Below are 17,840 nucleotides of genomic sequence, written 5' to 3'. Positions count from 1 at the left end.
AGCGCGGAATATCCACAGTTTTCTTTGTGCATCCATTTTTTTATGCAGAACACACATGCTCAGAGCTCGTCTATGCTGCTTGGTGTCCTCGTCGTAGCACTGAATCTTCGGTGAATTTGCTTCTCTTTTCTCAGCGCTTTTCTCTATCTCTTTCTTTCGCTCCTAAGTTCGCATTAGGCACAAGAAATCTGAAAAGTCATTCTACATTTCTGCATTTTTTTCTCCGGGTGGTTTGCTCCAGGCGCTCGTTGGAGGGTAGGAAGTGTGGAGATAAAAGCTACGTCTTAGGAGCGCCTGTACAAAAGCGAAAACATTGACCTCCGCCCCATCACGTAGTGAGGAGGAATGCAGGAGAAGAGAAAACCCGCGACGCAAAACACGAAGCGGATGGGGATAGGGAGGCGCGCAAAGAAAGAAGCAAGCTACAGAGAAAAGAACACGCCGTTAAAAAGCAAGTGCTCACAGAGAAAATGTCATCCTGGTATGAAAGGAGCAGCGGATGAGGAACGCGAGGAAAAGAGACCGACTCATAATTGAATAGTAATTCAGACATCTGTGTGTGCCGAGACGCAGGTTTTGAATCTGTGCCCACTGGAGTAGTCTCACTCTCTCTCTCACTCCTGCCCGCCTATCTTCCTACCTCTTCCTCGTGTTACCTCACTCACTCGAAATGTATTTGCACTAAAGTCAGTTTTCCTTTGTCCGAGGGAGGTGTCTACCGCTCGGCTGCGTGCTTAAAGATTCACCTGTTAATAACCGCCGTTTTGACTCTGCATGTTCCTAACTCCCCCAGTCCCCTTGTCTTGCAAAAGAAAAACATCCGAAGCAGCTCCTTTAAAAGCAGCTCAACGTCTATGTACTTTTCCTCTTTTTATTCTTTAAATTTAGAGCGGCAGACGACTCTGGATAAGAGGCTAAGCACGATACAGGAAGATACGCAGTTAAAGAAAGTGCTATGTCACGTGTATTCTTCGCTAGGTGGCACGCTTCTGTGAACAATATGAGCAACGAACGCATGATAACAGAGCGAGGTGGAACACTTTCCTTGTGCGCGCTGTTGCTCATTTATTGCGCCGCGCCAGACCCCTGTGCAAGAATCTGTTCCGGCACCTTGTTCGCTCCTTGCGTAGCTGCTGCCTCTGTGTAGCCCTTTATTTTTAGACGTTTTATTTTTGTTCTTGAACCGCGAAACACAGTAATATGGGAGTGTAATAACTAGAGACCGGATTTTAGGCGAATGCCTATTTTTTTTCAACGCTTCGTAGGCGCACCATTTTTACATATGAGCACGAATTAGGTGTTGACAATATGTTTAATACTCTTTTTATAGTGCCTATAAATGCCTATTTTGGGTGTCAGTGCCTATAAATGCCTATTTCCGATGTCGGTGCCTAAAAATGCCCTATTTTAGAGAAAAGGGGCCTGTAATACGCTGTGGTTTTGCTTTCAGATTCTTTTTGCTTTCGAATCCATTTCGGTTTTGAGTAGAGCACACACGTGGCAACAGTAGATGACCTCGTCAGTTGGCTGTGATGAACACTGCACCTACGCCGGCTGTGTACACAATACCAACCACGTCAGCCGAAAATATCGAAGCAACCTTTTTCCTATTTTCTGCCATTTTATCTTGGAAGCTTGTTAATGATTTTGGCTGTTAAAGTAGTAGTTGACCAGATGGCACCACATTTCGGAAAGTATACGGAATAAGTTATAGGTTCGTCCAAATAATTCCAGTTGGTTTCAATTGAAACCAAATGTAAAATGTTCCATAAACCTGCTGGAAACAGTTTAACTGATTAAAATTTCCACCTGGCTAACCTGCCGTATTTTCGTTTCTTGTGCCCCAGATGGTGCTTGTCTGTTACTGCTTCCATAGCTTTAAAAGTGATTTCTAGATGGATGATGTTTACTTTACCATGGATCCTCGTGGATGTACGTAGGCCCGTGCAGAACTATGATTCTTTTCGGCATATTCCGCATCAAGCAGCAGTGTGTGTAACATTTTCTAGCATCTAGTATTTATGGTTTCCAGACCCTTCTATTGGCAAGCACCCTTTGGCTCCAGACACGTGAAGCCACAAACTATTTACACAAATGACAACATATTTATTAATATTGAAGCATCGTGATGCCTGCAATAAATAAGTTCCATTCCTGTGTGAACGAAGACTGAACTCATTTGTCAGATGCTTTGAATTGACAATGTTTCCATCAATTTATAAATACATGGCCTCCTGTTAAGGTGTTCATTGTTTCTACTTTTGTACACGACAAGCGAATTGTTTGTTTCGAGGTATACCAAAGTGTTTTAAAAGGGTTGGTAACCGTCCCTTTTCGTCTGCTGAAGCATGTGTATTGTGCGAAAAGTTGCGCGACAGCCTTAAAAAAAACGGCTCCTAATGTTTGCATCTTGCTTAAGGTCCCAAATCATTCCTGATGTGCCCCGCCGCGGTGGCTGAGTGGTTACGGCGCTCGGCTGCTGACCCGAAAGACGCGGGTTCGATCCCGTCCGCGGCGGCCGAATTTCGATGAAGGCGAAATTCCAGAGGCCCGTGTGCTGTGCGATGTCAGTGCACTTTAAAGAACCCCAGGTGGTCGAAATTTCCGCAGCTCTTCACTAGGGCGTCCCTCATAGCCTGAGTTGCTTCGGGACGCTAAACCGCAATAAACCAAACCAAACCATTCCTGCTGTGTTTTTGTTTTATTTTACGCAGATATTGCGCGCTGAAGTTCGGAACTGTGTGCACTTTTGATAATGTTTATAGTGCCTATTTTTCTCCGTTAGGTGCCTAAAACGCAATTTTAGCCGCCTATTTATGGCGCCTAAAACGTGCTTTTTAGTGCCTAAAAATCCGGCGTCTAGTAATAACGCATGCACCAGGCTGAGTCAATTCTCGCCGCATTTGTACAGACGCCAGAAGCAGCAGTAGCTGCAGCGAAAAGTACTCACATAGTAAAAGACAATGTGTGACATATTGTGCCGCTTAGCGAAACGAGCCGGCAACGGCGATAATTTTCAACCATTTCAGCTACATTTTCTCAACAGGCGACCACCTCTGACGCGCTGCATGCCTAGCCGGAGCAATTTCGGTATCGCGAGAAAATTTTGGCTTCGCGCTTGCCGTTGATATCGGCATCGACGAAGCTCGTTTATTTCATGGGTGCGGAGGCTCTTTATGCATGCAGACTCAGGAAAAGTCAAAACTCTATTCTTCTAACATTTCGCACTCCGCACGCTTGTCAATAAAGCGGAACCGTGGTTATCTTGTGTCTTTCGCTTCTTCTTCTACCCTGGTTTTTCTGGTAATAATTACCTTAGTGTCTTTTCGTACCCTACAAAACGCCTCTGTGCTTGGAACACTCGTGCATGTCACAAGGTGGTTTGTCATGTCCTCATTGTCTTAGAACAATGCATGAGTGGTGTTCAATGGCTGTGCAGAGAAATGGGGTTTTGAACATATGCAGGCCAGCACTTTCGTTTACTTACGGCCGATTACTACCACCTTGCGTAACGATCAACTCCAGCTTTCTAACGAAGATTTCACTAGTGCCGAACCTTTTCTGTTAGCAGCAGTCGGACTTTGTATTGTTCGTTTCGGAGCACAGCATGAATCTCTTGTTCTTTTTACTGAATACTAGTGCAGTTTCTGAACCCTGCAGCAGTCGTCCTCGAAATCTCATTTGTCAAAAGAGAAAAGTCCTAACAGAATGGCAAAGTGAAACAAAAAGGAAAGAGGAAGACTAAAAATCTAGCGGTCATGCCGTCATGAATAAATGCATTAAAATGCGGCAGTAAATATTCCAGCTGAACGTTGAGAACATTTCCGCATCTTCTTCTAAAGAATTTGAAGAGCTCTCCACTGCCTCCGTCTGATCGCTCTGAAAGTTGTCTTCAGAAATGGTTGACTGTGGCATGAACACCGCTTCACGAATCCTTTTCACGTGCACATTGGCAGGAGCCAGGATTCCAGTGCAAAAAGGGCGGGAGGGGGGGGGGGGGGGGCATAATTTCCTGAGCCTCACCTTTTACAGTCTTTCCCGCAGTTTAGAGGCGCCCTTAAGACAGCTTGCATTAAGACGAGTGACACTCCCTGCTTCCGCCACCCGTTCCCTTCCCAAGTGCTGGGCGAGGAGCGGTGACCGTCTTTCCTTGGGTGAACAGATCTCACCTTCTAAAATGAAGTTGGTCTCTCTCGCTCTCTTTTGCCCGCCTTCATGAACCTGGCCGCTATGGATGACTAAGACGGAGGATCTGCACAGGGTCTGTGGGAACTGTGGTAACTATGAAGAGGGACACAACACACAGCGGTGTTTGTTACTACACCAATGCATGTATATGTGTGTGAATCGGTATTCGTTAGTTGGCCCAGTCCTGTTTATCTGCTCCTTACCTCACCTGACACATTTTTCTGCATCTGTATTGTGATGCAAGTTGACGGGCTACTGTTTCGGTATATCCTAGCCGCCAGAATCGTGGCACTAGTCTCGAGTGGCAGTTGCGACCTGTTTGTTTTATTTTAGGGAACGCCTCAGCTTTTTCTGGCTGGCGTAAGAGGTATACTCCTACGAAACTTGGGAAGTAACTCGCTGTAGAAAAATTTCTCTTACTTTTTCGAAATAATAGCATATAAGTAAAAAAACAGAGTGCTAAGCAAGGCGCGACAATGCGCGCACAAAGATGTCCACCGTACGCGCACTCTTGAACAAGCCTAGAGAAGTGCAGATAGGTTTTGAACGAAGATTCAAAAACAAAATTCCTGAGATGCGTTCCAACGTGAAAACAGTTCGAGAGTCGACTTGTTAAAAATAGCAATTATAAATTGAATCCTATATAATCTGCACGAGCACTACTGCCGAACTGTACATAGAAGAGGCCGGGATTTCTCCAGCCGCAGTTATGCGGCTTTTACCCTACACCCCCTTTTCTCCTTGAGAGAGAAAATAAAGATGATTTGATTTGATTTGATTTGATTTGATAAGTGTAGAATGAATACGGATTTCAATAACTGCTCGCTGAGGATTATCCATACTTAGTATACGCAGGGGAAATTTTCGGCGCCATTCCAAAGATTACCATGGAATCCTTGGCGTAAACAACGCCAATTTTATCTGTTTCTCTGAGGTGTCTGAAATCTCGTGTGCCCCTTTTGGAGACGCCTAAGCACTAACACCTTTTCGTTGATGTACACATGGGAGAGTCGCAGCAGCGCCCGCGTCTGCGGTGTCACCTGTGAGACAGCCCGACATGTTTGCAGTTATAGCTCAATTTAAAGAAAGGAAGACCAGCCACGAATTATTTCGATAAATCGAGAAGTTCATGTAATCCAAGAACGCATTTTTTTTTTCATTTTAGATCTAAAATCATAGCATAGCGGCAACCAATAACTACCGCGGCATCGTATATGCTGACAACCCGCGCCTTTTACGTACAAGCGGCCCGTTTCACTCATGCGTGAAAGTGTCATCTGGTAAAATGGATTCGAAGCCAAGATGTGAAACGCCGGCCACTGCCGAGTCCTCTGTTCCGCGCAGCGGAGCAGCTTGCAGCCCCCGCAGAACAAAACCTTGGCCGTGAGTTAGAAGCCTAGATGCCAATACTGACACAACAAGCTGCGAGTAATCGTGAGCAAAATTCGTGAGAAATAGCTTTTTTTTAGCCATATTTTACTCAATTATTCCCAAAAAAAAGTCCCTGAAATCGGATTTACTGGTCGCCATTTTGGGTTATTAAGAACACTCAACTCTTTGGATAATTTCCAGCGTGTTGAAATTCGTTCGCTAGATCAGGAAGTTCGTAAAATCTGGATTAGTTAGATAGAGTTTTAACTGCACATTTAAAAAAGAGAATTAGAAATAACAGCGCATTCCTCACAAGAGTTCCTATACAGGTACAAGTCATGGAAAATCTGAAGAAATTATTTGATAGGAAGGTATGACAACATACGCATTTTAACGTACGAGTATGATCAGACTGGAAATGTGCGTGGAATCTATAATCTGGATAATGTAGGCACAATTATTCCTGAAAAAAATTCTTCCATGCTATATGGCGAATTTTCCCCCGCCCCGCCATGTGGAGCTGATATGGGTGCCTGCGCACTCCGGGAATCCCGGAAACGAGGCCGCCAATCTTTTAGCCTGAGGTTCTTTAAACCGGGCTCGGGTGGCCTCTGATCGGGGATTCACGAAGGAGCGCATGCACTCATTTAGTGAGTTGACCCAGGCATACAGAGCCTCTCGCCAGCTCTACCCCCCGCCCCAACCCTCCCTAGATAACAAACACGCAACACTCTGGCGCAGACTACAGACACACACTCTCCCTTCACCCCTTACCCTAGCCCACTATCATCCATCCTTCACCACTCCTGCATGCGCCCTATGCCCAGAACCCTTCGCCTCTTCCCTCCACATCATTTCCCTCTGCCCGGCGGAACCTCCCCCGCGGGACCTAGAGAACCTCAAGACCTGGGAGGACTGGGAGACCCTGCTGCGCTCGGAGGAGCCGGCTGTGCAGACCATCGCCACCGGCCGTGCTGCCAGTGTTATGGACCTTCGGAACATAAACATTTGAGTGCAGTGGGGTCGTGCGGGGACCCTGGGTCGTGGTGGTGGTGGTGGAACTTTATTTCCAGCGGATATAGAGGAGCGACCCGAAGTCGCCCCCCTCTTAAACGGCGGCCGCTATCCCTTGGGCAGCGGCGGCGTCTTCAGCCAGCTGGAGGAGCTTGATCTGTGTCCCCGGGTCGGGGCTGAGCAATAGAGCCTTCCAATGATCAGAGTCGGTAATGAAGCGACTCGCGGGTAGGGACTGCGGGCAGTTCCAGATCATATGATTTAGATCGGCTTTGCATCACAATTTTTGCATTTGTCTGAGTAGAGTCCATCCGAATAGAAGCTAGACAATTGGGGATTTGGATAGGTTTTAGTTTGAAGTTTACGCCAGGCTTTGGCCTGTTGCTTGGAAAGCGTTTTATCTGCTGGGGGAAATCTGAGTCTTGCAAGCCTGTAGTGCTGCAGGATTTCTCTGTAAGAAAACAACCTCTCCTTGCCGGAGTATAGGGCGGGTGGACTGCACGACCCAGCTCGGCGGGATAGTTCTCGAGCTAGGTTATGAGCCGCCTCATTACCAGCAAGGGAGGCATGAGCAGGCGTCCAGATTAGGCGAATGCGCCGCGTGGGCTGATAATTTAGCAGAATCCGTGCTGCTTGTGGAGAGATTCTTCCAAACGTGTAGTTACGTATTGCCAATTTTGAGTCGCTGACAATGGTTTCTGCCGAGGATCCCGCAATGGCTAGAGCAGTGGCTGTTTCTTCTCCAACATGTGTGTGCTGAGTACGTATAGTGCCCCCAGTTATGAGTGTACCACATTCCGTGGTGACCACAGCTACCATCTTGTCAGCAGAAGAATTTGCTGCATCAACATATACCACAGAGGTATCATTAAGGAAGCGTTTGCCTAATGATTTGGCTCTCTCTGCAGTGGAGGAATGACCAGAAGCTGGCGTATATGTTTGGGAAGGTCAGTTGTTGGTCCGCCTTGTCGTTCGTATGTTATGCCGAGTGTGGACAGAATGTGTCTGCCAGTTGGTGTGGCCGTTAGTCGTTCGTACTGCGAGATGGTTACCGCTTCAATAATCTCACTTAGGGTGTTATGAAGACCGAGACCTAAGACTTTCTCAGTCGCTGTGTGCATGGGTAGCCCAACTGCCTGTTTGACGCATTTTCTGATTATGGCTTCCACTTTCTCTTTTTCAGCTGACTTGAGATGTAGGTAAGGGCATACGTAAGCGATGCGGCTGATCACAAAGGCTTGTACTAAACGGAGAGTATTGCTTTCCCTCAAACCCGAGTGGCGGTTACTAATGCGGCGAATGAGTCGCATAATTTGCTGCGAGGTTCCCTGAAGCTTCTGAATTACGTCACCATTGAAGCCGTGTTCTTGTAGAATTAGGCCCAAGATTTTAATTTTGGGTACTCGAGGAATGGGGACTCCGCGAATACTCGATGGCCGGTGGGGGTTGCGCAAGGGATCTGATTTTGCGGAATATGAGAAATTCAGATTTGGCTGGAGAGCACCGCAGCCCCCTGGGGTCTACATAGTTCCCCACGATATCGATGGCACGCTGGAGTCTCTCTTCGATTTCGGCATCACTGCCCTCGGCGGTCCACAAGGTGATATCGTCAGCGTAGAGGCTGTGCCTGGGGCGTGCCCCGAATCCCTGTGTAAATAAAGTTTTTTTTCTCTCTCTCTCTTTTCCATCACCTACGAGTTAGTCGCCGTGGCGGAGGGTCAGGAAAAACAAAACTGCAAGAAAAAGAATTGGGTCTTATGCAGCCGCAGCATGCGTTCAAAGGCAAGGCGACAAAATATTGAAAACGGCTGATCAAGACAGTGTAATCAGTCTTCTCGCTGCTTTAGTGCCCCGAAAAACATCTCATAACAGCCGGGAGAACCAGTCAGGCATTCGAGCTAAGTTTCCACACAATGCAGCGGTTGTAAAAGACTGACCACCAGGTTTCTCAGTCTTACTGTCTTTTTAATAATAGAGGAAAGGTGTCCTTATTCCCGGCAGCGTCAGAAAACCCTCGGTAAACTTGCAAAGAGATGCCCTAGCAAGGCGACAGCAGAGGTACGGCCTTCCGACGTCTGGTGGCCCCTGCCTGGCACTTCTTAACAGGCCAACTCACGCAGGCTGCCCTCCCGGGATGAAAACCACCGTCCGGGCATTGTCGGGAGCTGCATTAACGCGTTCGGCCATTAGCATCGGTGCTCCTCCGCCAGCCGTCCATCGCAGTCCCGTGGGACTCTGCGCATTCTTCGCAGGGTTACAGAAAAAGTTGCCACCCTGCACAAACTGGGGCATAAACAAGGCAGAAAATGACATGGCGATACTGATGGAACGCAAAAAAGGATAAAAGTTCGACGACTGCCATGCAGGTGCCGCGGCAGTGTTCATCGGCCCTGAGAGCAAAGTGCTCGGCAAGACACTCACGAATAAGGCGGAAAAGACAAGTTGATGCTGATGACGCAAGTTGGGTGAGCGAGTGAGGTCTGCGCTTCGTAAACACGGGAAGTTCCCTTCGAATCGGCACGAAGCTGCTTGTGTGCTCGCTGTTTTGACTTGTTGAATCTTACCATTTTTGTACTCCGTCCTTATTGGTCGGTCAGCGGAGCACATTGAGAACAGTCTAAATTGATTTCTAGACATCACCTTTTCTGGAGCAGGTGAGTAACCAAAGGTGTCAGAAAGAGAGAAGAAAGTTTGCACTCCATTAAGCCGCCATCTCGTCAAAGCATTTATAAGCTGGATTCTTTCACATTCCTTATAATTTGAAACAGAAGTGGGTGCGTATAGGTTACAGTATGAGAAGATTTAATAGGGTTCAAAATTACACTGAACTGCCCTGTTATCTTTTTATCACGATGTCACAATTTGTAACAGATTGCTTAGCAATGGAAAGTCGACTCTAAAAGCTCTGCTTCTTCAACGAAAAGAACCAAAAGACCCTGCTAAGTGCAATTGTTGTTTAAAGATCCGCAGAGTACAGGCACGATGGAGGAAGGCGAAAGAAGACCTTACAGGCTTACAGGCCTGTATTGCGTTGCGCGGGCATGATTTAGAGAGCTTTTCTCTCAATAGAACAAGACTTCTCTCAGTATACTTTCACTTGTTTCGGTGAATATCCGCTGTACGGTTTCGCTTACCGAGCCACTAACCGACGGAAAGATTAACTGGCTGAATTTCACGTGCTAAAGCTGCTCCGTAGCTTAGTAGGCACGCTTTTGTTGAGTGCTTGGAAAAATTTCTACCAGCACCGGTTCTTTAACGCGCACCGCAATCTCAGTACACAGGTGTTTTTGCACCCCGCCTGTGTGGAAATGCGGGGCCGCATGCAAGTTCGATTCCACGCCTTTGCACTTGATAAAAAAAAAACATTAACCCCCGAGACACTGCGGAACAGCGGCTGTTGAGACTTTTATTTCAAAAATTTAGTTTAATATTAATGCATTAGCATAGAAGGGTGTGTGCAAGCGGAAATGGCAGCCGCCGTCACTAGTGACGCGTGACGCGTAGCGCGGTGCGGACTTAGTGACGTCATCTCAACATTCTCACCGTGTCACCTGGAAACCTGCTCACCGGAGTGCAAGCAAACTGCCCATCGCGGCAGGACAAAATTAAATAACTGGTCATGACAGGTTCATCGGGAAGAGCAACTTGGGGCTTCACAAGGTCCTCCGGTGGTTTGGTTTGAAACCACCTGCCAAGGCAGTAGCGTATGGCTTAAGCGCTGCACCACTGCGCCAGTAGTGATATGCGGACCCCCACCGACGTACAAATGCAGAGAATGACCGATTCCACATATAAGAGCATTAACCCAATAACGTTATCGCGTCATACTCTTAGGCGAAGCTACAACCCAATCAACAGCAAAAGGAAATACTAACGCATTCGAATAATCCACCAAGGATCGCTAAGAGTTTTATTCCGGATTAGTTATCTTCTCCAGTAGAGTGTGTGTGACGTCACTGCGCCGTCACTCATGACGCCTTGTGCTGGAACCATTCAGCGTGGCGAGTTGCACTCACGTCACTGTAGGCTGAGCAATCAGTAGGAGGTGCGTATACTTCAATGACGCCGAACTGGGAAGCCTGCATTTGAGAGCTGTTGCTCTGAAAAATCATTACATCAGAGACAATTTCAATCTTCGGATTGCTGCTTTCGAAAGTCCCGTTCAATTTTCTTTTTTATCGTATGAGCAGCGTGCTGTGCACCTCCTGCCAATTTTTTACCCAGCATCTCCGCTGCGTCTTATGCAGAACCCCAAGTTGTTTGCAGACTCGGTCGGCGAACAGGCCTCCAAGCTACCGCGTTTCTTTGGCCACATCGTCGGGGTGGGTGGTCCTGAGGGTGGCCCTCCTCGTGAGAAAGCAACACGCCAACGCGCCGAGGCTCGGCTTCCGGCCAGGTCACCGGCATTCGGGCGCAGACACAAGGCGAGAGACGCTCGTGCATTTTTTATGGGCGGGAAGCCGTTCTGCATGTCCCTGTGCGGTCAGCTGGCACCTGATTTGGGATTGCGTTTTCGTGTCCTCCTAGGTGCGCCTCAGAAGCAGAAAGAACAGTATTGTTGTTTTGCCCGCAGTCAAGCATATGATTCGTGTGCAGGTATAGCCCGCAAGCTTCTAATTTTCATTGCCGAAATTCAGCCGTGCTCGTGAGAAGTGGTGGGAAAGCGATAGTCTTGTGATGTTGGGCTTTAGCTGCGCCTCTAGAGACGAAGCGATAGAAGTGGGCTCAGTGTCTTCCGGATCTTGCTGATAGCGCTCCCTATGAGTGCTCGGCTGTGTCGACAATGCGGCAGGCTGACTTTGTGGAAGACCCGGTTATTCTCATTCATCCACTGAAGTAAGACAAGTATGGCGACCAAGCGGAAGCTGAGCTGGATTCAGGAAATCTCTGCTTTTCTTATAGTGACATGAACCACTGAACTAACTTTCAGGCGCTGTTAAGAACGGGGCCACAATCCCACCGCTGGAACCAGTGTTAAAGATGGGGCTTCTATCCCACCGCTGGAACCAGAGTTGAAGACGGAGGGGTCCTGGAGAGGACTAACTCGTTTAGCCCCACAGGTACCGGCTCCGAATGACGTTGTCGGACTGCGCTATCGAGGAAACTGTACAAAAGGGTTTATTCTACATATTTACAGAAGAGAATCGAATCGAATGCTCCGATCACACAACAACATCCAGTTAAATACGGTTCGCGTTCCCCAGATCCCTGACTGGGGAACTTAGTTCGAATAACGTTGTCCAATCGGATGGGCCATTGATGACGCTGGCGGTACCACCCACGGCACGGGGCGGTGCTGAAGCTCTCTCGCTCTCTCACAGCTCGGGGGATGAGAGCGGGAGCACCAACAAACACTGAGGTGTCGCCTTGTCCACTGGGGCTAGTCTTCTGTGCGTTGCCGCCGCGGGAAAGGAGAATCCCGCAGTCTCCCCGCAGGTGAATGACCTCCTCGAACTCCCCCGCCGGATGGCCGAAGCACGAGACCTCTTCGAGTACACAGCGTCTTTCAATTAGCAGCCTCGCTCAGCGTGACCTTGCGTAGCATCATCCCGTCCGGTGACCCGAAGACCGACTCGGCCAACGTATACCGCTGCTTCCGCCGTGCTTCCTGTGCATCTCCGCTTCTATCGTTGCCGCTGCTGTCGCAAGCTATCGTCTAACGACGACACTCGTCTGACAGCCATAATGTCCTCTCTTGTCTGAAATCGCGCTCCTTTCAATGACCTCTTGATTTTGGGAAACAACCACAAGTCGCAGGGGCCCATATCAAAAGAGTAAGAAGCCTGTTGAACTACAGGGGTCTGGTTTTTCGCCAAAAAAGTCTTAATCAAGTGCGAAGAATGTTCTGGAGCATTGTCGTGATGGATGCGCCAATTTCCTGTTGACCACAACTCCGGTCTCTTGCGCCGCACAGCATCACGTAGGCGACGGAGGACATCCCTGTTGTACTCTTTGGTCATTGTTTGACCCTGGGGCGTGCGTACTCGTGGTGTGCCACACAGCGAGAGTCCAAGAAAGCAGTCAGCATCACCTTGACGTTGCTGAGCATTTGGCAGCCTTCTTTGGTCTTGGGGACGTGGAATGCTTCTACTGTGACGACTGGGATTTGGTTTCCGGGTCGTACTCGTACACCCAAGACTCGTCACCAGTGATTATGATGTTGATGAAGTCGGGGTCACTGTTTGCGGAATCCAGCGGGTCCTGTGAGACTTCAACACGAAGCTGCTTTTGCTCCACCGTGAGCAGCTTCGGCGCGAATTTCGCCGCAACTCTCTTCATGGCCAAATCTTCGGTGATAATGGAATGTGCAGAAAAACTACTGATGTCCACCTCTTCCGTAATTTCTCGGATAGTCACACGACGGTCCCGCATCACCAGAGCGTTCACTTCGGCAATGACCTGGCCATTTCGGCATGTTGATGGCCGACCGGAGCGTGGCTCGCTCTCCACCGATGTGCGGCCATCTTTAAACCAGTTGTACTATTGCTTAATTTGTTTGCTGCTCCATGCATCATCACCGAAAACCGTCTAAATATTCCGAATGGTTTCCACTTGGCTGTCGTCCCGTTTCTGGCAAAATTTGATGCATTAGCGCTGCTCCTGTAGCACCGCCATTTTGCTTGCACTAAAAAACCGACGAGAACACTGCGCAATACATCACTCAAACGCTGCCTCCCAGCGACTGACGCTATCGACAGGCGGGAAAAAATTCGTGCATGCGCACGACGGTTCAAGGTCTGCTGGTGCAAGCGCGCTTGTTTCATATCCATCAGGTGTTCGCAAAAAAAAAAATAAGGTCGGATACTTTTCTAACAGACCTCGTAGAGTGAAAGCCACAGAAGCAAGAAGAGAAGGAAGGGTTTTTGGCGTTTCTATAAAGTGCTTACCACTTTTCAGGCTTCGACAGCTTGGTATACTGTTTACGTAAATTGAAAAAAGAAAACAAAAATACATATCTTCAGAGAACTTGAACAATTAAGTGGTGGCAAACGATTTTCGTTCAGTGCCATGAATTTTTCACGCTACCATTGCTTGCGTTCTGAGAAGCTTTGGCTTTAGCTCATGTCTGTGGCGCCACTTGCTTTATATACGTGTTTTCGCAGTATTTTAGATATTTTGGTGATATTGCGCTGCTTCTTTCGTTTTTTTACAGGGCTCTAGGTTTGAAACATGGTGGTCTTACAGACAGCAGTAGATACAGGCTTGCCGTCTGCCGGCAAGAAGGAGATCATAGACGGCGATGACAAATGTTTATAGCCACTGAAGTTGAAATGAGGGCTGTAAACATAAGCCGCACGAAATAACAGCCCATCTTAAAGGCATAGCGAAAAAAAGTAGCTGGAAAGAAAACTTTAGTATCCTACATGCACTTCCGTGAAGTCGTTATCAGAGGCAAAGTTTTCTTTCGTTCGAGTTTGGTAGGAGGAATAAGGCGGAAGTGAGGACGTCCCGAACAGGTTTGGATGACATTTCATAAATCTGGTGGCATAAAATGTTGTCTCTTTGAAATTTCGCCAGAGCTGTGTATTTTATTATTGTCGGCTTCAGAGCAAACAAGCAGCTGTGTAATATACTCCGCTGCCTTATTTGTAAGTTGTTTCGTGCACAACTGGGGCTAATTAATGTACTAGAAAACAAAACTTCCTTCAAGAGTAATATTTCTTGGGTAGGACTCAATTGAAAACAAACAGCAGTTTTAACAACTGCTGTTAAAAGTGTTATCGTCAGGAGAGTTATCTTTGTCGCGGTCAGGCAAAGAGAGCACTGCGAATATGGCGGCATACGAGTGTCGGCGATTTTGGGGCTTGCCTGGCACTAGGGCAACTCGTGTTGAGTCTACGGCGCGCCGCCGAGAAAGTGTGCACTTAAGATAACACCGGATAAGGTGAGGAAAACAGAGGAAAAGAAACGGCCTTTATTTGCAGATATAGCGGAGACGGCAACGAGCCCGGATAAGTAGACGCAAATCCGAAGCGCGCGCTATCGAATGCAAAAATAATCGCAGGAGCCGAAGGTGAATATAGAGAAGGAGGCGTATATTTACCCTTATGCTCTGAGCCGGGCTCCTGGCATCCTTTTCGAGGATTTTAAGGATTTTCTCGCGCCAGCCGCAAAGCCTTCTGCGGCGGTGGGTGCGGTAGCTCGTAGGGCCAATTCTTTCCCGGCCGGCGTCTGTCTCCCTCCGCTCTCAGCTTCGGCACAATTCTTTTCGGGCCCCGTTTGTTTTGGAAGGGCAACACATTGCTTCAGAAAAGTGTGCATCTTGCGTAGGCGCTGCCGTCACACCTTCGCTCGGAAAGATTGGCTGTGAGGTAGCGATGAACTCTCGTAGTTTGTGAATCACAGAGTGCGTTTCGATGTCGTCTTTACACCCTCCAACGAAGTAAACCTCAATTTATTTCATATTTCTGCTTGTCGGATTCTCAAACTTCCTTATAGGCATCAAAATCTTGTCTTAGGCCTGGCGCCTTACTATATTTTATTACTGTTATTTTGCTGTTCTCGGCATGACGGGTGCCGTAAAGTTTTACAGGGACAATTCTTGCTTCCCGGATTACCTCTTTATGTTGTTGAACGGGAGGTAATCAGCCGCTAAAAGCCATGGTTCAGTTCTACAGAAAAAGACAGTACTTCTTTTTTGGTGCGAACGTGGCTGTTTATAACAGGGAAGTGCACTCCGAAGCGCGAAGCTTGCCCTCGGTGTATTTTATTGACTGGTAACGTGCGATTTTCTCCGGTCAGTTGTGCACATCATTCTGGAAAGGGTTTGTTTACGGGCGAAGAACAAGGAAAGCTTAAAGATCATGAGTCGGAGACTCCGAATAAAACTGCAGTGCATCTGGACCGTGTTAGGAAACAGAATATTTGGAAACATGTGGTCTTTCTCTGCACAACGCACAAAGTTAGCATGACTAATGGTTGCGTATTCATGGAATGTTTCACTGTGGTATGCACTTACGTGACACAACGCAGCTGATATTACTGAAGTCTCATAGAAAACTGCATTGAGTACAAGCGCTGGGATTTACGATCAGTTTTTTTTTTTTTTGCGTGCGAAAATTTCAGACCATTTCTCTCAACAACCCTCAGTATCAGTATGTACAAATAACACACTTCATATTTAATAACTGTGACAGCGTGTCTGTCCCTATACGCATTTCTTACACGGCAAGGTAGTAAGACATGTGGGAACACACGTTCTAAGCAGCGTGAGACCCTCATGGCGTGCTTAGCGTTTGGTAGGTTCATGCAAGGCCATTGTAATTCGTTAGTCAACAACTCGACAATTTCTGTTTGCTGTTTTATAGTGCGTTAGCACGAAAAACCCCAATCACAGATTTGGCCAATGTCAGTCTTGCCTAGGCCTCTGGCCGATGACCCATGTGCCACGGTGAGCAGGCGGCAACCACCTGTCCACCTGGCTGTGGGCAACCTGCCAGCAAGCTTTATGGCCAGCTATGCAAAACACTCTATGGCTATGAGGGGGCTCTGAACCCTTGGAGGCGTGAGCAGATAAGCTTCGCTGTCCACTGCTTAAAGTCCCTTCATCATAGCCGCTTTTTTATTCAACATGGTATTCATTACAGTGATGCAGTGTTCCATGTACATGAACTATTTACTAACATTGGGAAATCAGTGCCAAATCAGCACGATGTATAACACGACACACCTAAGGAACCGAGAACGAGAAAAGGGGCAATGCAGTGCGCATAACTGGCACATCATAATACGATGCTCATAAGAAAGAAGTACTTGGAGAAAGTCATTGCAAAGCACAGCACTAAGAGTGAGAGCCATTCAGGTTCGAACTCGGCCTGGGCGTGCAGATCGGTTTGGTGTATCATCATTCTACCGAAGTGGTCTTCGGATTCACAGTGTCGGTTCGTCACGCATGTTTTCCAGAGGCTGTGTAGTTCAGTTGGAGATAACATGTCTAAAGGTTCGCCAACAAACGGTAGTGCAGTGAGGTATCGAACAAAATACGGTGACAAAGTGCCTGTTTTTCAATGCCCATTGCATGATAACCGTGAAGAGTATTGCACCTTCACAATTGATGAAACAACGCCCAATCGTTTTGGGAGCACCACAAAGGCGGCAATTTACCCTGAGCACAAAAATACCCTTTTTCTCTAGCCATATTTTAACGGGAAACGTCTTGGTGCGAAGCTTATAAAAAAAGGAACAAAACGCTGAGGAAACGTGTGAGTATCGAGCGTTAGCAATATCGAACGAATATTGCGTGATTAACAACCTTCGCTTTATCCGGTACAAATTTTTCGTTATATCCGGTGGCGTTGGTGGTGTAACACTTGCCTGTTGTTGTTGTTGTTGTTGTGACTGAGAGAAGGATGAAAAGGAAATTGCACGGGCCTGCTACTGGCTCTGGACAAGCCACCACCGCTGCCATGTGCAGATAGAGGAGAGGTAAGGGATCAGAGGAGAGAGAAAAAGGCAAGAAAAGACGCGCGTCGCAGCAACAACTGCGTCCGCCGGAGCGGACGCTGCTGAAAAAATGGCTGAGGCTTAACTTGGTTAAGCCTGGAGAATGCGAAGCATCATCGTGTCGCGTAATTTGGAGGCGCACAACCACAGCGACGGCGCGAGGTGGGCCCCCGTTTTTCCAATGTCGTGACGTCAACGTGTCACGTGGTGTGACGTCATGTATCACGTGATTTGGAGGCGCACAACCACAGCGACGGCGCGAGGTGGGCCCCCGTTTCTCCACTGTCGTGACGTCATCGTGTCACGTGGTGTGACGTCATGTATCACGTGATTTGGAGGCGCACAACCACAGCGACGGCGCGAGATGGGCCCCCGTTTCTCTACTGTCGTGACGTCATCGTGTCACGTGGTGTGACGTCATGTATCACGTGATTTGGAGGCGCATAACCATGGTGAAGGGCTGAAGTGGTAGCTAAAGAAGTATGCTTCGCATAATAATCAGATAAGCGGCCGAATCCGCGCTCGCGGAAGCGAGGACAGATACTGTTGTTGTTGTGACTGAGAGAAGCATGAAAAGGAAATTGCACGTGCCTGCTACTGGCTCGAGCCAAGCCACCACCGCTGCCACGTGCAGATAGAGGAGAGTTAAAAGATCAGAGGAAGGAGAGAGAGGAAAGGAAAGACGCGCGTCGCAGCAACAACTGCGTCCGCCGGAGCGGACGCTGCTCAAAAAACAGATAAGCGGCCGAAGCCGCGGTCGCCGAAGCGAGAACAGATACTCGTCCGCCCACTTTTTTATATATCAACGTATACAGCGCCACAAG

This window comes from Amblyomma mixtum, chromosome 1 (assembly GCF_055824585.1).
Source record: "Amblyomma mixtum isolate Tamu chromosome 1, ASM5582458v1, whole genome shotgun sequence".
Taxonomy (NCBI): domain Eukaryota; kingdom Metazoa; phylum Arthropoda; class Arachnida; order Ixodida; family Ixodidae; genus Amblyomma; species Amblyomma mixtum.
The sequence above is the reverse complement of the archived record's forward strand: the minus strand, read 5'-3'. Positions refer to the sequence as shown.